Below are 23,716 nucleotides of genomic sequence, written 5' to 3'. Positions count from 1 at the left end.
TGACAAGAATTACTGTGATGCAGCATGGCAATTTTCCCTTTGTCTTTGCAAAGAGAAAATGAAGCAGGTAATACCTACACTTTTGTAAAATAACTGTATGCTTTAAAATACATTTGATTTACATTGGGTGAAACCAATCCTTTCTGTCGTCACTTGATTATGAAACAATACTTCATCAGGATGTCTTGCATAAGGGGAGTCATCCTGGAACTTATTCCCTACATCCAGCTAATAATCTCCCTTGGTTTAAGTTCAGATTTTAAAAATTTCTAGGTAACTGCTTTCTGTAACCCTTCTCACTATTGCATCTTTCAATGCATACAGCTCACTGTACACTGTGAAACAGGTAAGTATGTCAAAGTTCTCTGACCTTTTAGGTATAATAAAAATGTTTTAAAGAACAATTGGAGGGAAGACAGTACTGGCTTGCCAATAAACATTTTTTTCTTTTTAACAGCAGGATTTAATATGTGGATTTAGGAGGGAAATTCTTGTAGATCCTAGAATTTCCAGCACAAATATGGTTTTGATTCATGTAAGTCTCACACTTTAGAAGGTCCCTACTCCTGAGCAAAATTCTACCTCCAGCACATTGTCATCCCTGAGCCTTCAGGACAGCTTCAATGTCTTGTTTGTCTTACAAAGGAGAGCAGGGTTTGGATCAGTGAATTCAGGTAGGAATTACTTGTCATGGTGATATGAAGCTGGATTTTACTTATCATCCTTTTATTACAGCCTTCTGCAGCCAGATTGCTTTTATTATGGTTCTGTACACGGTTACATTTTGCTTTGTAAACTGGGGGGTAGTTGAGGATATTTCCCACAATCCATTAATATAATGATACTCCTGCTTTTCCCACTTCACATTAGTGGGGGAAAAGAATTCCAGCATGTGCACTCTCAGCAACACAGTAGATTTTTAATGGGTCTAATTTAAGAATATTTCATACCAGGAAGAAGAAGAAGAAGAAGAAGAAGAAGAAGAAGAAGAAGAAGAAAAATGAACTGCTTTGTAAAAATTCTGTTCCTTAAAAAATTCTCTACAAGGACTGAAACATTAAAACAGCAAACACATGAAAAGTACATCCAAAAGAACAGAAGATCAGATCTGGATCCATTTTGACTTACACCGAGGGTTTATTTAGCCAAGGCACTTTAGCAGCTGCCATTAGAGATAAACACAGATCAGACTAAGCCAGGGAAAGTTCTCTGTTTCACACAGTGCTTGTCATGAGATGTTTGGTGTTAGAGTGAGGGAAGAGGTAGCATCTGTCACAACTTTATACTGAGGTGGTTTGAGGATTTGCACCATGCTATTATATGACCCAATTTTTCAGAACGTGCCAGCTGGCAAATCTGAATCTCCTTGAATTTACTAATACTGGAGACCAATTCTTAACTGTAAAACTGCTCAGATCATCAAGAACTAAGCTTTGTCAGTAGAGGCAAATAAAGAGAATTAGAATGCTTTCCTCTTTTACATATGCATTTGGATTTTGCTGTTCCAAGGAAAGAAAACTGTTCTCAAATACGTCATGCACAGAGACAACAATTTGTAACATGAATGCTAATAAATAGCTTTTCTTGTAATTCTTCCAGTTTCACCTGTCTCCCTACTCTTACTAAAAACATTATTTACAGGAGCTAAACCAGGAGTCTTTTCAGTGTCCATTTCAATGAAGTCACTAACAGCTTAGAGGAATGCCCTGAGTGCTTTCTTGTATGCTGGTAAGAAGACAGCTATGTATTTATCAAGAAAAGAATGCTTTTTCAGTAGTAAACTCTATTTCAGTAAATATTTTAATTTTTTTTCCAGAGTAAAACTCATTCTGTCATTAAATACATTATTCATTTAAGAGCATGAGACTAAGGTATTTCCAAATATCCTGTGAAATACCTACACCTACCTGCATCCCAGTTTTTTGGATTTCAGTGCTACAATTCAGGAACAGTTAAAAGTGTGATTGCTTAGGAATGTTCAGATGACAATTGTGAAGGCTACATCTAACTGACATGATTTTTCTTTGCAGTTTGCTTGCAGAAGGAATCTCTGTTATAGGTCATGTTTTTCATTCCTAGCTTCTAAATGGTAGAGGTTACAGCTGGACATTTTTTATGTAACTTACATTTAAGTCACAAATATTAATTTAAATTAAAAATAAGAATGAGCATTACCAAATTCATTACATTACATACCTTTATCTAGAGCCAAAGTGGATTCAATTGCTCAAAATATTCTGAATCTGTACAAGCCCACATCCTGTCTGTCTCCAGAAGCACTGTCAAGCAAACATTAAACTCCATCTTTATAAGTGGTTTAGTGAGAAAAAAAACCCAAACCAATGCACATTCTTCAGCTTTAAAGCAATGATCATAAAAATTCTCCATGATTTTAAGAATGTAGGGACGAGACATTATGCATTTTCAATGCATTAATTTACCTTTGTGATGTGAGGCACTGGTGTGGGTCCAACACAGCAGGTAAGAGTGGTGCTTAAGGAAATAGAAGAGAAATACACTGAGAAGAAAGATTCTCTGCAAATGGCAATCCTTGTAGAGAAGACAATGCTTCATTTGTGAAATAATAAACAAATTAATGGATGCAGTGCATGTGGAAATGCGTAGAGCAGCTTAAACAAACAAGGGAATTGCAGAGCAAACACACTGCCCCCTGTCGTGAGGGCCATATCAGAGATAACCTGCTTATAGTGTGCTGTGCACTTCCTCCAAAAAAAGAAAGATAAATTCAGGCACCCTGCACTTTTCAGATCCTGATACCAAATCTACTGAAATTCGTCGGTCCCTGACCTTAATGTGTTTTGAATCAGATCCTTAAGAGGAAAAAAAATGTATGCTTGAGAATATTCACTGCCATTCAAGCACTTCCAACACTTACCTTGACAGACAGTGTAACCCAAGCAATTATCCTGCAACGTTGTATGTAAATAATTATCAGTTTATGCTGTCCCTGCTCTGACCTCCTGTAATTAGGCTGATGAGGTGTCAGCAAGCAGACCTCACCAGTCACTTTCCAACCCTATCTGCAGACTGGTGAATAAGAGTTTTGTTTACCATTCCTTGAGTTCCCAGAGAACTACAGAGCACAGCCACAGCGCCACTTAGAGTGAAACGCGGAGTTCCCAAATTCTAGTGTAAAACAATATTACTAATTTTAAGATTTGAACAGAAAGTATCTTTCTGAATATTTCTCCTTCAAGTGTTTTTGTCATTCTCAATCATTAACACAGATGTACCTACAAGGCAATAATATATTTAAATACTTTTAGGTGTTACTTGCTGTAGCTCTTTTTTCTGTTAGATTTTGGTACTGTAGGAAAGCACAGGAATGTACCTGGAGAACCTTGATCTGTCCAAATGCTACAGGTTTGAAACACCACATGAGCCTTCTGATACATTGGTTTCAGGTAAGATTGTCTCCTCTGCCTGTTTACTTGCCAGAATATTGTATTCAGCTTTACCTTCTATATTTCACACTGTAATATCAGAGAATAATCTTTTATTTGTGCTCGTGTTGTAAAAGTATATAGAGATAATATTATTTGATATTATCTTCTCCATATATTTCATTGAAATCTCAGCTGCCAGCTTCCCAGCACTGAGTACAGTACCTTTGAAGCTCAGTGTATCTGCCAACGACCTCTCATTTCAAAGCTTAAATTTCCAGCCATAACTCTAATCTGCAATTTTTTTCCTGTGGTGCTATTCCACCTGCAGATTATGAAAGTTGAGTTCTGATAGAGGATTAAAGCATTAGTAGTATTTACTTATATCTGCATCAATATAATTTTCAGGCAGCTTTGCTGAGAATACCAGCAAAATGCCTTTTATTGGCAAAGAAAGCTCAAAGACTGAACTTTGAAGGGCTGTAAGAGTTATTTAGCATTCCTATCCCTAATCTGTGTGATGCAGAAAGGTTTCCTCTTTCATCTTTCTAACAGAAAAATTGCTTAAAAATATTATTTGCCATTTTGGGATTTTAGGACAAGTAACAAGCACAGATCTGAGAAAATGTCAAGGTAAATCACACACACAAAGAAGTGGCAACTTCCCACAGGTAAGAATTTTAAATCACAATTCTCCTGTGAATCCTAGAAATCATGTTTCTCCTAGAAAATATTACTGGTTGGTTTCCCTTGTATTCATTTTTCCTTACAGTAAATTCCCAACAAATAACTCACTGATAGGTCAGATTTAATACATGAAGTCTGCCAGCACTCCTCACATGACATACCTCATACCATTCACTGGTATGAGAAAATAGTTTTAAAATTATCTCTGCTTTTCATACTTCAAAGATTTGCAGGTAAAAAAATGGTTATTCATCCAATATTTTTAACAGAGTAACGCAGAAATTTATGAGAAGCATTCACTCGGTAACTTTAAGAATAAAAGGAAAACTTGCATTTTAACCCCATGATCTTCTCTGGCTTTCCTGTTTTCAGTGAACCTTAGGAAACTATTAAAACAACACAGGGTATTGCTGGTAGGCCATAGGAACTTCTTATTTCTGCTTAGAATCTGTATAGAAAATGAACTACAGAGGTCAATAAAAATCACTTTATTAGTTTGGTAAGTCTCAATATTCTCTTGATTTTGTTACCTTAATTACATTTAATATTACTACACTGTATCTCTTTTTTTTTTCTCTTTAGTCTGTTTGCAAGTTTGGCTGATTAAAAACTGGTATTAAAGAAACTAATACATGCCCAGGAATTGCTATCAGGGCTCAAAAAGGAAGCATAGACAAGATTTTATGTCCATCACAAGCTGTATCTGTCTTCCTATCCAAGATGCTATCCAGAGTAAAGGTGTGTGATCAGAAAGCAAAAGTACAGCAACTCCATACCAAAGGAAAATTATAGAGTAAAATGAGCAAAATGCAACAGATGGAGACAACTGCTGTTACAGACCCATTATATTGCCTCCTCAATTCTGTATGAATATTTATTTCTTACCTGCTGGCTGGAAAGGTATTTCCTTCAAGGCCTAAAAGGAAGGAGAAAAAAGGGAAAATTAAATTTTAAATGGATTTTTTCCCAATGCTCACAAACCAAAATGAAGCATAGGCTTAAATTTATTTTTTTCCTCCATCCCTTCTATTTCTACTATTTTAATGAGAAACCAAAATGGGAGTACATTACTTTTCTCATTAGATTATCACACCCCCATCATTTTAAGGGAAATAATTTTTTCAGTCATTGAATGAGTAAAGGGATGAATGAACCAACCAAACTCTTTTCAAAGCAATGTTAACCAATGTATTGTTGACTTACACCTTGTTTTCCATATAAAACTCAGCCTGAAGAAACTTAGTTTATAAGGATAAACCGCTAATGAAACACAAATCCAGTATTTGAATCTTCTCAGCTGCTCATCCTGCCCTTTTGGGGATGTTTATAAAACATAAAAACATAAAAACAATTCCAGCATAACATGAAAGAACAGAATTCTTCAAATGTTTTTGTATTTATAAAATGCATAGACTTTTGTAAAGCAATATAATGACATCTAGAGAAAAATAAAAACAGTTGCTCATGGTAATTATATGTGAGTGACAGAAAACCTAACAAGATTGGTTTTTTCCTTTTAAATTCACCAATAGGTCTCCTGTAGCATAGAAGAAATTACAGAGGGAACCAGCAAATATTCTGAATGATTAGTCTGTTATTACAGTTGAAAGTGCAATAATCTTTGCTAGATCATTTTCCAGACACCAATAAAGCTGCATTAGGAATATTTCAAAATCCAATATTGGTACACTGTCAGAGATTTTAATTTCATAACAAGCATTTTTTACATTTGCATCATTAGCATCCTTTGCAGTTGCTAATGTTGCTTGTTCACAAATTAATACAAAATTTGCTTCCAACCAACTACCCAGATAACATAATGAACATGAGTCATCATTGGGTGTAAAAGACATTTAAAAATATTTTTATAATTTCTATTCATCCGCAAAACTGGATTAACAACTCTAGGATATATTCCATTGTATCAGGTTCAGAAATCATGGAAACATTGATATCCCTGTAAAATTATTCTCCCTAAATGGTGGAATTATAAGGATTTGAAAATGTCTCCAAACTATTAGTAGCTTATTTTGTAGTTTTGAGAATATCTTGATATGCAACTGAGTTGTGATTTTTGGAAGTATATCAGAATAAGCAAGATAAAATTAGAAAGAAGTTTTCAGGCTGAATATTGCTTAGGCTTTTTTCCACTATTTGAAAAATAATGAATATAAATTGATGGTGTATGTCCTTAAGTTCATGACACAACACATTAACTGGAGAATAGACCCCAGTAAGGAATCAAACAAAAGTTATCCACTGAAATTCAGATCTAAAAATTTAGCACAGTAGAAATCCGAAATAAGAGATTGCATTAAGTGGTAAATATTGTTTTGCGACTAACTGATTTCATGTTCTGATTTCAAGAAATGAAATGATCCCATTCCAAATCCAGTCACTTTCTCTGGAATAAATATTGATTTCTGAGAAAACTGGAACTGTTAACAAGCACTGAGTGTGGCAAGAGATTTATCTTCATGAGGAACATTGAAAATAAGTTCAGGTGAGTGCGTGCATGCTCATATAAGGAAATATTTTAATGTTCTTTCCTTAAAGCCGAGTGGTAATATTTCAGCATTGTGGTTAACATACTGTATGATTTTTAAGATATAATTGTCTTTTTAGTTATAGAGGAAAGGGTGGATTTGCTAATGTCCTGGTCCATTTTTAGGTGCTTGTCCTCTTGGTAAAGTCTGATGTCAGGGGAACAGAACTGTAACGTGCAGAGCACTGGATGCTGCAGGAAATAGTGCAAACCAAAGCTCGATTACTCACCAATAGTTCCAGTAAACTTTTTATAGTTTAGGTACCACACAGCATGAATTCTTGTCTGTCAAGCCCTTATTGAAGAGAGTGGGAAGCAACAATAGGTCGCTCACATATCCAAGTGATGGATTCTCCTGTGTTGGCCACAATACCTGCTACCAAGTCCACAGCTTTGCTTCCATCTGTCTTGAAGAGCTATAAATGTCCCTGCTAAGTCCTATGATCCACTGTCAGGGTCCATACAGGGCATAAAGAAAGAAGGATGATGATTTCCTTGATGGAATCTCATCATCTACCTCCAAGCAACCTGTGAGATGTTAGTAGTGAAGGAATTTCTTCTTGCTCCCTGACCCTTAATAGGCAATTAGCTTTTACTTCTTAAAATTATAGCATGTTCCTTATTTTAGTTTATCTAACTTGTAGTGTTAATTATTGGTCACAAAATTACCCTTTTGAAAATTGCCCATAAGAATTTCGTACTCTAAACTTCTGCATCTTCGATTTAAACAGATGGACTCTGAGCTTTCGAGTATCCTACTTATTTTTAAGTGTTATAGTTTTAATTATTAAAATATCAGTCTTATATTTAAGGATAAAGTGTGTGTGTCTATGTCTCTACCAGTATCAATGGCATAGGATCAGAGCAGGTTAGCATTCAGCTAAGAGACATTTTGTCTCGGGTCCCACAGTGGTCAAGTGTGATGCACACAAATTACAAATATGCTGCTGCTCTGAATGGTCTCTGATAGTGCTCCCAGCTCACAGAGCATTATCTGAGCACTATCAGAGTGCTCTGCAGCTCTTTCAAGTCCTGTCTACACACAGATACTTCCTTTTCAGCTGCAGCTGCCACACTGAGCAGAACACGGGCCCTCTCGGTGTGATCTGAGCCGATCGGGTTGTTTGCTTGCCACTGCGCCCATATTTTCATATGGACAGGGATGGCAAGAACCCCCCCTCTGAAGTCAGCAAATCCACACTAATTTACAGCAGACCAGGAGTTGGCTCTTAACATACTTAGCTGCTTCTTACATGGTTTATTTGTGGAAGGCTCAATAACTCTACTATCTGCTGAAGAGGAAAATGCACATCTAAGCATAATAGAGCAACTTGAACATTGTTATTACAGCCGAGGCGCCGCATTCCGAGAGATCAATGCTCATATTAAGATGTTTGTTAATGAAACCCCCTGGCATATGGCTAATTTATGCTCCTCAAGCAGCTCCTGTAGGCTGGCTACTGTGACTGTCAGAAAATATATAGGTGTGCAATTCATCTGGCTAGATTAAAATCATGAACTCGTAGCACATCAAAGACAGCTTTATACCTGCTCTGTGGGTCTGCACAGCAAAGATAGAAAATGCAATTTCACTAACTCTCTTATTTAATTAAAGAAAGGAAAAAGAAAAACAAGTGGAGCTGTTATAAGAGTATCAATCCCACCTGACTTATAGAACTTTGATGATAAGTCAAATTCAGTCCTCAGTATATCAGAACTTGGTAAGTCATTGAGAGAACCAAATTGGCTGACTGGCATCCCAGTGGGCAGATTAATCCATGTCAGCTCTTCTGTTGAGTGTATACTGCCCAACCCTCTAAAATATTACTTTTTGTAGTATAAGAGACCTAAGTGATTTTTATAATTAAAAGTATTTTAATAATCTATTCCTCAGCTAGAAGGACCTACAGTCAAAATGTCAACTTTAATCTTATTTTGGTATCAGGCTTCTTCTTAAAAAAGATTCTCCCTACACTGAAGCAGCCCTAAATTTGTTTCTGTTAAGAGGTGGGGAGACTGATTGCAAAAATGACTAAGCTATTTTTTGCTACAGGTCTTACAGTTTTTTCTCTGAAATCTAATTCAGCAAACAGGTACATACCAGTAAGGAACACAGAGCAACCACGACCTAGAGGACACTAGAGAAGAAGAATATTTAAAATATGGCCAGATGAGGTGGCCTCTGTAGACTTAGTCAGAGCTGGGGCATGGATATGAGCAAATGACATTAACAGGCTGTTGGCTATTTTCAGGTGGCACTCTGCCACCACCTTTGCTCTTGCTCTCACTAGAGACAAAAGGTTCACTGCAGAGGATAAAAATAAATGAAAATTTGCATGTTCTGATACAAAAATCTCCAAATCCTGAGCAGTGCCTGTATATTTTGCATTATAATGACTTGGAGCCTTGGAGCTCAGAAACCATGGGAGCCTTAAGCAGAGGCAATTCACTCCATCAGTGACACTGATGAAATCTGTGGATGCCAGGAAGAGTTCTAAAAAACCTTGCTGAATCCCTGAAGGGCATTAACCCTCGTTAATGGTAGAAAATTTGAGCTCTGTGATCATGGAACAGTCAATCCATCTGAATGCTGGTGTTTCTCAAAGTACAGTTCCCTTCTGGGATAAACTGCCCAGAATTATAGATTTTGGGAACAACCTGCCTGCTCAGTGACATTGGTATTCCTGTCAGCTTCTGTGCCAACAGCAGCAGGAAAGCTGAAGAGAATGCCAATGAAGCAGGAGAGCTGCTTCATTACATGTTTTGGTGGATTTGAATCAGAATTCTACAAGTTCTCAATTAGTAGGAAAATTTGAAATTGCAACTTTAGGCAGATCTAGATCAAAACAAAAATCAGTAAAACTCGAAACTTTTTGTGGAACAGCAATCCTGTTCCTTCTATTGGCTTTATTATTCACATCAAAAAGATCTGTGGAAACAGCAAGAACAAATTTCCATTTCATCCTGCCATAGTGCTGGGCAGAGTTGCAAGTTTTCAAGTCATGTTCTTGTCCTCGTGCTATACAAAATAGGCTTTTATCAGTATGAACAAGTCACAATGAGAAGCAAAAGAAAATAAACCAGTAGGCTATACCTGCTCCTGAAAGGTGAGCTCTCTGCATAAATGCTTCCGTTGAAAAACATACCCCTAAAAGTGAAAAGAATCTAAAATGTGGGATATACAAATGTGTTATTTATGCCACAGTGCTTTTATTCATTGCATCAATAATTTTGCTTGCAGAGACACAGGTAGATGATTACCTTTAAAAGGATTCCTGGTGCCCTATTTGTAGCAGGTTGAATTTCATCATAAAAATATCAATTTTCTCATGTTGCCTCAAGCTTAAATAGCCAACACCATCTTAAAGAAGATATTTACAGATGGATAAACTCTAGCTTTTGCAAGCTGCACAGATCTGACTCTCTGGAAATTTGTTAAGAGGGTGGTACTGATTCAAGTGCTTCAAGTCAGTGTGATCAAGAAAACACTTTAAAATCACGGTTTACTATTAAATCCACTTACTTTTTGCTAGCTATTTAGTCTTTTATAGAATTATCATGGCACATAAGAATAAATCTTTATATGAGTGTCCTTGTTTTGCTGAGAGTCTACTCTTCTATTGAGTTACCATCCCCTGAGTTATTTAAAAGATGTGTAGATGTGGCACTTGGGGACATAGTTTAGTGGTGGGATTGGCAGTTCTGGGATAACGGTTGGATTTGATAATCTTAAAGCTCTTTTCCAGCCTGAAGGATTCTATGGTTCTTTGATCTGCTACGTGGCTGAAATATTAACTTACTCCACGCTGGAAATACGCTCTTAAAAATGTTTACTTAGTAAATAGATTGCCCTTCCCTTTCTTCTGAAACTCTTTATCCAAGTGTTCACAATGTCCTTGCATCACAGCACTCTCACTGTGAATATATAACTTACATAGAATTTGTCTTTATGCACAGTATTTCAGAGGATTTGGCAGGAAATAAAAATACATAAACCCAATAATTCCAAACAGAAAAGTTATTCATTAACTACTTGAAGAAAAAAACCAGAAAATATGTTGTTGGAATAAATTTATCACATGTGAATTTCAGGTAAGTTTTACACCTTCTTTTTGGGTCTTTTGTCTTTATACGAAGGAAAAGAAATTCAATATACAATTTCAATTTTATTACCTTTGCACTATTCCCATCAAATAAATCCAGCTATGCGAAGGTCTTTCTCTGCTTTTTAAAAAGATCACTCTTGAAATGAAACTTTCTTTTCATTTCAGTGCAACATAGCCTGTTTTAATAAAGAATTTTGCTCCCCATTGAGAGCGTTTTGATGAAATAATACGATTGCTTTTGTTTGCCATTTAATTTACCAGTGGATCGATAGAGTTGGACATAACTACTTTCCGTATTAAAAGTCACAAATTCTAGGGGAAATGGAGGTTAAATCGTAAACAAAATATTTCATTGGCATTGATCTGAAAAGCAGACTGACAGTATTGCTAAAAAATCATCCGCTTGCAATTATAAATCTCCCCAAACTGACAGGAGATGGATTTGATTATTTGGCTTTGAAAGGGGTCATTCCTTTAAAGCTGCAAGACTTTATCAATTTATAAAAGATTAAATGAACCATGTTTTCCTTTACTTCCTGTCACAACTCCTTTTTTGTGATTACCCAGGCTAGATCAGGTTACGAGAATGACTGATTGTTTTCCTCTCTATTTTAGGCAACCTCACATTTACAGAATTTATGACCTGTGCTGGATCATTTGTGATACAAAGATTACAGGTAACCTGAACTTACTTAATGTACTGTGATACAGTGCCAACAAGTACAGCTACTCCTAATGCCACAAGTGCAGCATGAAAAAATGCCCCAGTTTCATCCACCAATATCCAAAGTTACAGTTGCAGTTTATTTCTTTAAATGAATGAGAATTTTTATGTACCCTGTAACTAACAAAAATACTGCCTTTTTAACCTAATTTCCCCCCCTCTTCTCTCTTGCTCCAAGAGAAATAGGAGTAGGTCAGTTCTTTAGATAACATTCATTGCTCTATTTCAGTCACTAACTGTGTACACTTTAAATTGGCAGAGAAAAGGGAACAATTTCCTAAGCAAGCATCACACCTTATAAACCTCTGCATGGAGATCCTGGTAAAAGGGAATCCTTGTCTGAAAAGAGCCTTTCAAATGGTCATTATTTGGGTTCCCACATTATCAAAACGTTACAGTCGTGGTTATATTTTGGATGCTGATATCCTTATCACCAGAACAGCTCACACCCAGCCCCAGCAGATCAATCCCTCTGCTGAACTGATGTCTAAGCTCTCCAGGAATGACAGAATTCTCTGCCTCTTGCCAAGTACCCAGAAGGCACAAATTCCTCTCTAGAACCAGTTTTCTTTCAGCAGCTTTGACAGTCAGGATAGAGGCAAAAACCTGTGGCAAGCCCAGAGAGAGCAAGAATGGTGGGATAAGGGCTAAAATCCAGTTCCTTGTGCAGCTGTGGTGCAGCCTTCACACTGCTGCTCATTTCAGTGATGAATTCCTGCAGTGTTTCCTTGGAGCTCACAAGGCTGGGGAGAGGTGTGGTGGACTGTTTGGTGATGGTGTGTCCGTAAGTATGAGTACAAACCAAGCCTGAATACCTTATATGTATATAAATATATATAACAGTTAACAAAATCATATACAAATAGTGCTTTTTAAATTACTTTGATCTGTTCCTGCACATGGAAAGGTAGCAGGTGTCCTACCCTCCTAGCTGAACTACACCATAAAATCCCCAAGCAGATGAAGCTTAAATATGGTAACATTTTTGTAACAATTATAATATTGTCAAGGTACTTCGTTTCTTAAGCTTGTAAACAATATGAGGAAACTGTTTTCTGCATATGCTGAAAACATGAGCAAGGGCCTATAATTTTTACACATCTCATTTATGTTACAAAGGAATTTAATCTTGCTATAGCAATTCAGAGCAACCTTAGTGACATTTTTTCTGTGGCCCCCTCTACAAGAAGAAACAACAAAACTCACAAGAAATGTCTGCAAAAATGTTTGCTTGTCTCCGGCTGTTTAGTACTGACATTCTAGCATTGAAACTTATATTCAGGTAAAACTCCTCCTCTTAAAAATTCCACTTCAGCTGTTCAAACCATCCTTAACTTACATTGAAATAAAAGATGTTATGCTACAAAAAGCAGTTTCAGTTACGCTTATGCTTTATTTTTATGCACTAGACTCTTTACAGGAATTCAGTCTAATAAGAGTCAGTTCAGTTAAAAGAAGAACCTTACCAGCAGTTTAATCTGCCTCTTATTTTAAGCTTTTTATCCCCACTTTTTTGATTTTGATGCCTTACAGTCACTCTAAGCATATTTGTGTCAATATTTCAAAGTTTCCTGTATTCTCGAAGCTACTGAAGCAGCTGATGTTTTATAGCATTATGTTAGCAACTCATCAATTTTTTATAATTGTATTTCCAGTAGTCTACTCCCATCACTCCACATATGATTATCTGCCTGAGGCCACCACTCAGAACCTTCCTATTTTAATGCACAGGTCAGCAAGACTTTGCTGCTTCTTGCATGATTTTTTTTTTTTCCCAGTCGTGTTTCAATTTTTTTGCTTAGTCACCCACAAACCAGAACTTAGTAATTTTGAATAAGTAAAAATTTACACTATTGGATTATTTGCTAAATAGTATTTCAGCTTCATGTTTAGCAACAAGGCTCAGCACAGGCAAAAGTTAGAAACTTGTGGGGACTCAGAAAAATGACAGGGACACTTTTTTATTGCAAATTAGTCCATACAGGTCTTGTTAAAAGGGTCAAGCTTCAGAGGAAAAGCACAAGTCATGAAAACAGATCACTGGAGGAACGTATGTAAGTACTCCAAGCAATGAAAGAGAATGATGCTCTCTCTTGCTAGTGGTAAATGTCAAAGAAAAAAAATCAGCATCACTGTGGAAGTTATTTCTCTTGGATAAAAGAGCAGCAAAGCAGCTAAATGCCTGTTCAGAAAGGAGCAGGAACATAGAGCTGCTTTTTTTCACCTTTAAATAGCAATTTTAGTTCTTCTGCACAGGTTTCTATAGACCAGCACAAAAATATTGTTACTCTTCACACTCCATACAGAAGCAACTTTTGACTTCTGATCTCCACTCTGTAACTTAGTAATTTTTGTTCTCAAAAAAAGTGTGGGAACATGCATCAACTTCCCTACATACACTTCGCTAGCTGAATAACACCGTCTGCTAAAATCCAGGAAAAATAAGCCAAAGAAATCTCTGCATTGTTATGACACATAACTAAAAAATAACAAAACCTGTTTTCTTGTCATCTTATGTATTTTTTTACATTGCTCATTAGAAATTAATGGTATTAATGCCATAAATTCCAGAGCCCGAGGCTAATCTAGTTGCATAAATATATGATGATTGCTATTTTAGAACTTTTACTGAATTCTGGTGTAGGAATGGCAGATATTATCCAATTTTTTTATGATCATATTGATGGTCAATATAAAAAATATTTGATAACATTGTTCTTGAACTTTTTAAAAGTGATTATTGTTCTTGCTCAGATGTAAATGCATTTATAGCCAAAGGAATCAGTGAACATATGTAAAGGGCACATGGCAGAACTCTTTACTCTGAAAATTCATCCCTGTTTCTGCCAGCAGTATTAAGAGAATGCTGCCACCATTTTCTGCTTCTATATCATTGGGAGACCTCCCAGTCTCAGTGAGGTTGTGATGACCCCAGGAACTGAAATTGTTTGCTTTCATGCATTCATTTTGATGCTGGATTGATTTATTTTCATGTGAAACTACAGTAGTTATATGTTTGAGTTGCATAAATCTGGAAGCCACGTATATTTTCATTTATACATAATCACATTTTAATAACAACTATGATAGGTATGTATGTGAGATTGGTAAGTGTGGTATTTTGCAGTGTCATCTTTCTGAAGATGTATTTTCTTGTTAAATTATTTCATTTCTATCAAGCCCTCTGAGCTTACTGTGACCTCACTTTCAGGCAGTCAGCAAAAACAATAAACAAAGAAGCTTTGCACAGCAGATTTCCCTTTTCACTTAGCTGCTTACAAAGCCATCATTCAAAGATTGTTTTGGGAACATTTGTCTGACTCACTAAAATTGAAAGGAGGATTACTCAGGAACAGGAGAGAGGAGGAACAGCACAACATGCAGGGAAGAGATGGAGTGGCTTCTGAGACACATCAGTGCCTAGCTCATAGTGTTGTCTGCAGAGCAACAAACTGGCATTATTTAAAGAATTAACCCCAAAATTTAAGAAGACTGATGGTATGACTGGGGGTTTGATTAATATAAGTAGGTTTGCTGACAGAATTACAAACTAATCCTCTCAGAAACCATAGCTCTGAAAGCGTTTTACAGAATAAGTAGCATCTTTATCAGTACTTCATAAATAAGGTAACTCTGGCATGAGATAATCAAATCCTTACGTTATTCAGCAGGCCAATGAAAGACTTCAAAATAAAAGTTAAACTCTGTACATCCTGTATCACTGGTGAATTAATGGACTTCCTCCTTTAAAGAGATTAATGTGACATAATGTAGAGAAGTTTAATTAACCTATCTATGGTTGGTTGTTGTTTTGTTTGGTTGGTTTTTGTTTTGTTTTCCTGGGGTACATATTCAAGTATAGATTTAGAAGGGAATCAGGAGTTTTCTCTCTGAAAACAGGCCAAGATTTAGGAACAAAAGACAGTTGAAAGGGGAGTGTGTGTCTGGGAAAGAATTAGAGCTTCCTGTTCTCTGTGGCCATCAGCTGAACAGGCAGGTTGCCAGAACAGGAGCACTGGGTTTGTATTTGGGGGAATGGGATCCAGGTATTCTCTCTTTGAAGCAGAGGCTGTTGAGAATTTGTGCTTTGCAAAGCTGTTGCAAGAACAGCTCCATCTTTCTCCCCCCTGTGATTGAATTACACCTGCAAGCCAGACCTGAGTTCATATGCACACAGAAGCAGAACCCAGTCTTATACACAGAATACCACTAAAATACTTCTGTGAATTACCTTTTAAAACTCACAAACTCTTGACCTGTATCTAATGTGACAGCAAATCCTCTTCAGTTCTTGATAATCCTTTAAACCAATTGTTCTTGTAGAAAAGAGTTCGACAATTATATCAAAGAAATGACCTTTTCTTCACCCATTTTCCCAACCCATTTGTCATTGAGAGCTCTGCAAATCAGGTTGTATCAATCACATTACACTACAATGCATCATACCATGTACTAAGGTATGAATGATGTAAGCTAAGATTAGATGTCATAAGCACACATATTACTAAGATACCTGAGAAGCCAAAAGACCACGTTCTTATATCATATGAAGTGACTTGTTTGGGGAGGTCTGGAGGATTTTCTCTTTGGGGAGAAACCACAAGATAGGATGTGCTTTCTCTACCAGCATTACATCATTACATTTGATTATGTGTCATTTGCTGTGTCATTATGTGTACAGGTGTGACATGAGCAGATTCAACATGTATTCCTCTATAGATATTTGACCAGCCACGGAAAATCACCTCCTGTAAGAGCAGCTGATGGATACCGATCTGAGAAAAACTGAAATGTTGATGTTTGGAAAAGAAAATGTTTCAGAAGTTGTCCCAAAGCTTTCAGATTCTATTTGTTAATCTAGTGCACATGTCTGGGTCTTGTTGGATCCCTCCTAAACTTGGGCATTCACAATCAATCAATCCAAAATGAGCATTTGTCCTTCCACTGTATTAGTTCAACCCTGCCCAAGGACAGATTCCTGTAGCAGTCTCTGTATTTGTCATTGTACCTTTGTGTTCAGATGAAGAAGACACAGCATAACTTCCCTAGTAATAGCAAGCCTGTGCCTGTGCTATATATAAAGATAAGTTAAAGGCATATATATGCCTGTGCTATATATATAGATAAGTTAAAGGCATTCCACACAGCTTGACAATACAATCTAACAACTGCATTCAGTATTCCCATTTAACAGGGAAGTCTAAAAAGGAATGAACTGGACCTAATTTCACCTCTTCACAGGGAGGGAAATGTATGTCATTTATGCTGTCATATAAATGACAATAAAAAATTAAGAATATAAGACTATAAAAAATGTAGCAAAAATTAGTTAAATATTATAAGTACAGAATGTAAATAAACAAATAGAAACCACCTAATTTTTTCTCTGTTTAAACTTTAAAACCAAGTTTATCTTCTGTTGGAAAAATGTCCATTAAAATGGGCTGTAATATTATAAATACATGTATACAAAACTCAATTCATACTCTTTGATGTCTCCCATGAGATTTCTACCTACATAAAATCAAAGTTTAGGTGTGATGGTTTTATTTCTTTGCATAATAAAATCTCTCATGATAATGCCTTATCATGAACCCTACAGGACTTCAGCCCAACAGATCAGGTAAGTCAACACACACCCAAACTTCTGGATTTTCATTCAAAATTATTCTCTGCATTTTTGTAATATATTCAAAAGACAAATGGCTTCAGGTTATTCAAAAGAGCCCAGGACATTTACAAATACTGCAAAGGAAAAATATGCCACTTCTGAAATGAAAATAAATTAGTTCTAGGTACTTAAACCCCTGCACTCACACAGTCAGACCAGGTTTCTTTAGTGGCTTGGACTCAGTTTTCCCATAGCAGAGTCTTGACATCCTGATCCTTAAAATAATTTAATCATAGGGCAATAAAAAAATAACAGCTAGAGCTAGGTGCCTCAGGGGAGAGAACCCCAACAAAGGAAACCCTGGGCTTTTATACCATCACAGTCTTGAAAATTTTACTAGCAGACTTTAAGGTTTAGAGAAGAATTCTCAGGCAAAAAAAGAAAAAAAAAAGAGGCCTACATTACATTTAACAAGGAGGAAAGGAAAAAAACCCCATCTTTTGCAAAAGATGCAGTTCAATAAAAGTCAAATGTCAAATATATGAAGATTGACTGGTAACTGAAAAACAAGTGCTGTGAAGAGAAACCTGCTGTGCAAAGGAGGAAATAGAAAGCACAACTATGACACCTTGACCACGTTTCAGAATAAGTACTCATGAATATATTCACCTACCTGGTGTTATAGCTCATCCAACAGTATATCTGTGTGTGTGAGTAACAGACACAGACATGGATGTATTTTTTCTGTGTGCCAAAACAGTCACACAAAAAAGAAACACCTCAAATCAATCTTCTAAAATTTCACCTTCTGAAAGATTTTGAGTTGGTCACATTCACCTATTAATTCCAGTGTTTAAATAAGGACTTATAGTAAGGATGTTCTTGTATGATATTGTAAATAATGAAAGTTTATAAATATCTTTTGTTTCATTATTCTGTGTCTTCCAGTGACGTTCCAAGGATAAGCCAAATTATGAAAGTGATTGCAGATTGTAAAAAAAGAAATAATTAGCTTTGTAATAGAAAACATTTCTGCAGCTTGTGTAGGTTGTCAGAGCCAATTTTTGCTTCATTAATCGAAGCAGTTATTCAGCATACATTAATTCAGTACCCAGAATTTAGAAGTGGCAAGCAATCAATAAAAAGAAATGAATATTGATATGGCAGGACTTTGGCGATATTGTATTTATAGCGCCCCTGAAGCAAGTTAGATCCTACATTAAAAGATCAATAAACTAATGCAACGGCTAACGCCCTGCATCCAGAAAGTCAGGGTGTCAGGGGAGGAGAGGAAGGAAGCTAAATATTTATTCCTGTGTTTCTGATGAGATTGCAGAACTTGTGTAAGATTGAAAGGAGGACATCGATTACCTTTCCAGTGGAGTCCGAGGCTGCTTTACCCCGTTCAGTCAACACCCGTATATCAGCAAAGGGCCTCCTCTTCCCTCATGTTTCTGTGCTCCCCTAAGTTGTTCTCTGGAAAGGAAAGATAAAACATCCCATTTTTGTTCTGCAATGACACAGCTCTTTGAATGTTATATGCTGCTGAACTCACTACTTTGCTTTCAAAATGCAAGAAAAATGATAATAAAATACCGGGCTGAATGATGTCATACAGAAACTTCAGTAGCAGCTGTCAAAAATCTTGTGGTCAAACTTTTAATCAAATGCTAGATTTTATTTAATAAATATAATGTGTGGATGCACATACACATATAAAATCCTCATATTAATGTAAAATCGTATTTAATAATCAGAATTTAAAGTCAAAGTGTTTGTATTGAGGGATTTTCAACTGTTTTTATTAAAGAACATATGAGAAATAGTTAATGAGTTTTTGCCTTTAAAACATATGACTTGATAATGCAACCTAAAAATAAATATGATTTGACAAAACCTACTTAATTAAAAAAGTCCTACTTCACTTCCAAATAACTTTCTTCACATTTTTCATTAGCTTAAATTTGGCTTGAAAACTGTCAAATCTGATATTTTACTACTGTAATTTATGTATTTTACTGCTGTATGTGAAAAGAGAATGAAAACAATGCAGGAAAAAAGTTAACTATTTTTATAAGATGGATATCCTTCTCAAGCTGTTTTTCAAAATGAGTGTTTCAATAATTTCACCCTCAACAAAACAAACATTCTCCCCAGAGTTTAAACTAGGCTCTTTAAATCAAAGCATTTTCAAACTTTTTTACCGAAAGTATTTCAGCCTTGCCTACCCTACAGATCATTTGTCTTCACTTGAATTTTTATTTTTTATTCTCTTGTTTTGTCTTGAAAACTTGATTTGAAGGTTGACCTGTTCAATAAGGGTGACTTATTAAGATAACAGTCTTTAGCATCATGAGCTGCCTTCCAGTCCACATTGTGAAGCTGGGTGAGAGATTTTAAAAGTGTGTCACTACTCTTAAAGCAAAAAGGTGTCTGTGAGCTGGGGCACAGCTAAACAACTGCTGTGAGAACCTCTCCAATGGACAAGAGCCCTCACTCATCCTGGATTTTCAGGCTGATGTTTGTAGAGAGGAATCCCAAAGGGCCAAGATATACAGGAGGGAAGGTGGATGCCTGCCTTTGACCCTGAAGCATTAAATCTGCAAACCCTTAAGGAAAACACAGATTTGAAGATTTCACTGCACACTTTATTACACACTCAACAGCTTGGATTTTCTGCACCCTCGTGCTGCTTTTTAACTGGGATAGAGTATGCATGGCCTCTTATTATTTTACAGTATAAATTATTATTTGCAAAAACTCTTTTATGGTTTTTCCTGTATATTCTCTGATTGTCAAGACAAGGTATGTACAGACAAACCAGCCATAAGAGAAGGATGGGTGCCAGCTGTCAAAACAAAAACTCCTACTTTTTGAGAGAAGCAGTTTAGACAGCCCATGGGAGAAGAGCTGTACCTTACCTACAAGGAAGGATGGGAGCAGAGCTCTGCAGTGCAACAGGAAAGATCCTTTTCCAGTTCTTTAGTCTCTGAGGTAACAGCAGAAGCACAGAAATTCCACAGAAATTGGTTTTATGCTGCCAGGGTGCCACAGAGCTGTTGCCAGGGACATAAATCTATACCCCAAGGTATAGCATGGTATAGAAAGTATTAAGCAAGATATTGCTATGTAACTAAAAATGACAATAATAGAAATATATATTGTATATGAACTTCTGAGGCGGCCTGGTTAGAAAATCTTAATCATCTCTAGCTACGTTTTGATCTGCCAGTGCTACAGAGTTTAAATAGAATTTTTTAGGTATCTATGATTTGAGATCGCTTTTCATTGCTGGATTTGTTGGGTTTTTTTAAAGAATGAGAATTGAGACCACTGATCTCACCCTCTTGATTTTGAAGCATTGTAATCTGTCTTTAAAAAGGTCAGTTCTGTTTAAATGAAGGCTTTAAATGCATGTCTGAAAATAATGTAATCAAAGGAACAGGAATACAGTCTTTGCTCAAACTTCCAATATTTTGACAAGACATAGGAGCTGATTCTGTTTCTAAATGGTGGTACTGAAATTAAGATTGATGAGTAAGTATTAGAAGAAAATAACTTCAAGTTACCTGCAATAGCATTTAATTGCATCATTTAAATTCTTAAGCATTTCAATTTTATATTCATTCAGGGTTTTGCATAATTAATTTGCAGATTTCCAGAATGCATTAGGATGAAACTTCCAAATGGATGGATGGTTATTAATGGATGATATAAATATATTATTCATTATTTTTGGTTGTCATTGTAAATTGCACTGAGTACTTCTGAATGAATATCAAATTCAACATCATCCCCTGAATTCAAAAGCAAAATGCATCCTCAGTAATAATTTGTTGAAATATAGAATACTTCAGGTGTCATTTCATAATAAGTGCCCTGTAACCAAATGTTAACAATTGTTAATGTCACACTTTCCTTTTCTCAGGAAAATGGCAGGATCACCCAGGCAAAACTGAATTTCAAGTAGTCAACCTTTTCAAAGATGTCAACACTAGGCAGATCTGCTCTAGTTCAGAAATAAATCCTCAAAACTCTGATTACCTAAGCAATACTAACATTTGCAGGGCAACTGAATGCTATGTTAGAGAATAATTTCATTTATACCAAAAAAGTACCAGAGAACATATATAAGAAGATGGCCACAGAGAAATTCCATTAACTAAAGAAGAAAGGGGAAAAAGGTAGGAAAAAAAGGTAGTCTGAGCTAAGGAAAACTCTTTCAAGAGCTCTTTCCAGCAGGTAACACAGATATTCATAAACAATTCTCATCTCTTTTTAATGCTTCACTTCTTACCCTATGTTATTCAGTACTATTCTCCACAAAACAAATGAAGAAATAGCCTTAACAGAAGACTGGAACAATTAAAAAAAGCAATTAAAACCTAAGTTCTCTTTAAACGTAAGAAGAACTGGAAAATGTTTAAAACCATCATATTGACAGTATTTAGTGATGAAGTGATGGGTAGCAGCAACAACAAGACACTCAGTAAGTAGACTCTTATCTAGGGAATGTTTCCAAAAGGGTTGATGACACCACCTGCAAGGGAGAACTACAGTGGGAATACAGTGGCAAAAGTGCCTAGAAAAATCTCAGAGATTTCTACAAAGCTGCTTTTCAATGTAGTTGGTTGCTTACAACTCTTTGTAGTGGGTCTGGCTCGGGTGAAGTTAATTTTCTTCACAGAAGCCTCTGTGGTGCTGTGTTTTGGATTTGGGACTCAAACAGTGCTAACACACCAGTGCTTTGGCTGTGGCTGCAGTGCTTACACAGCAGCAGTTTCTCTCACCTCCTCCCTGCTCAGTGAGTAGGCTGGGATGGCACAGGAAGCTGGGAGGGGACACAGTGGATACAGATGGCCTGAACTGACCTAAGAGACATTCCTTACCTTATGACAGGCTCAAGAAGGAGAGCTTAGGGAACAGAGGAGGAAGTGGAGATGTTCACAGTTATGGTTTTCTGGCACCCCAAGTAATTCCTATGAGCACTGAGGCCCTGCTTTCAATGCAGGAGCTGAGCATCCACCAGCTGATGGGAAGTATTGAATAAATCCCTTATTTTGCTCTGCTTATGCATGAAGCTTTGCCTCACTTACTAAATTGTCTCTACCTTGACCCACGAGTTCTCACTTTTGCTCATCCAATTCTCTCCCTGTCTGGCTGAGGGGGGGGTGAGAGTGACTGGGTGGGGGCTTGGTTGCTGGCCAGGGTCAACCTACTACATTATTTCAACTGGAGATTTAAAAAGAATCTTTCATGTAATGAATGCCCAGGAACAGAAGATGCATCTCTACGGCTGTTGGCAGGAACAAATCAGAGCTGCTGTCCCAAGGATCACGTTGCATAATGATAAGCATTTTGTTTGCTATCTTAATGAAGCAGATCTCTGTTTGCTATTATTGAATGAACACTTCCATTATTAGTACTACTCCCTCAGTAAATTCTAAGCTGGGGTTGAAAAGCCATGATACACACGTGTAATGAGGAAAGAGATCCTTCATAATTACTAACAGTCATGGATGGACTGAATGGTCATCTCAGAAACAGCAGGAGTTTTCTCTGGTTGCCCTTGTTCTGCATAGAATGGCAGAGCTTGGTGTGGACTATGCTATTATCCTAAAAAAATAATCTCTGATTTCATTTTAAGGCCTTTTACATTTGCTTTTTTCACATTCAGCTAAGCATGTTGTATTTGCAACAGATGTCATAATAAAAATTAGGAGAAAGGAAGAAACAGAGCAGTATTAAATCCAAAGTGATTCCCAGAGTGCAAAAAGCCCTTTCAAAAACCCTACTCTTTTTTCTATATTTTTATCTTCACTTAAATAATCCAACATAACGTGGATCCATATAATCTAGTTCAGGTGGAACAAAATCTTGTAGTAATGCTCAGCAAGCATTACTACAGCCTGAAGATCCAGGCCCTGCAGTTACACAGTATTTCTGTGTTTGTTTAAAGGCAAATATACAGAAAGTGCAGAAAATACATCATACTTTAAAATAGTTGATGTTTTCAGGCTTACAATTAAATGACAGCAGGACAATTATCCAAGTGGAAATTATCCCTTCCAGTACAGTAATGCAGAAAAGCAAGACAAGCACAGAAACAGAGTGGCAGCACAAGAAAAATACTGACATGACTTAGTTTTCAAAAGTGCTAATGAGAAAGTAAGAGGCTGATGCTGAACCAGGCTTCATAATCAAAAGTAATTTTCCAACCTTTTCTCTATCCCACAGTCTGTAATGAATGGAGAATTATCCTTGTACTGCTTAGTTTTATGCCCTCATTTTTCTCTTTTAGACTGTGGCCAAATATTTCCATGAGCTGTCACTTCCTAGTTGATTAATCAATCAGGCAGTTTTGCATCTACATAATCAAACTAAGGAGTCCTTCAGAGATTTTCTGTGTGAATCATGGCCTTGGTATTCTGGGGGCAGTGAAAGCCTTTTGCTCATGAGTGGCTTGTACTGCTTTAGCACAACTAAAACCAACATGGTATATATTACATGTCTAGTTTTACTTCTTTACCTCCTTTTTGCACCATCTCCTACACTTTCCATGTCTATACTCCAGCCTTTTAACTGTGTTCATGAGAAGAATTGAAGAAACAACAGGTGTCTCAAACTTTAAAGCTTCTT

The 23,716-nt window shown here is 36.5% G+C and overlaps 1 long non-coding RNA gene across 1 annotated transcript in view; it reads right to left on the bottom strand.

Moving 5' to 3' along the window:
* LOC113954559 overlaps positions 1–23,716 on the bottom strand; it is a 50,706-nt gene that overhangs the window by 21,137 nt on the left and 5,853 nt on the right. Inside the window, exons 3-6 of the long non-coding RNA XR_003530269.1 lie at positions 18,449–18,553; positions 4,977–5,007; positions 2,442–2,493; positions 2,197–2,279 (exon numbers count right to left, since the gene is read on the bottom strand). This is a non-coding gene — a long non-coding RNA (uncharacterized LOC113954559). The remainder of the gene's footprint in view (positions 1–2,196; positions 2,280–2,441; positions 2,494–4,976; positions 5,008–18,448; positions 18,554–23,716) is intronic.

Source organism: Corapipo altera, unplaced genomic scaffold (genome assembly GCF_003945725.1).
Source record: "Corapipo altera isolate COAL_440 unplaced genomic scaffold, ASM394572v1 255, whole genome shotgun sequence".
NCBI classification, from domain to species: Eukaryota; Metazoa; Chordata; class Aves; order Passeriformes; family Pipridae; genus Corapipo; species Corapipo altera.
Note: the sequence above shows the minus strand (reverse complement) of the source record. Positions and strands in the feature narration are given on the sequence as shown.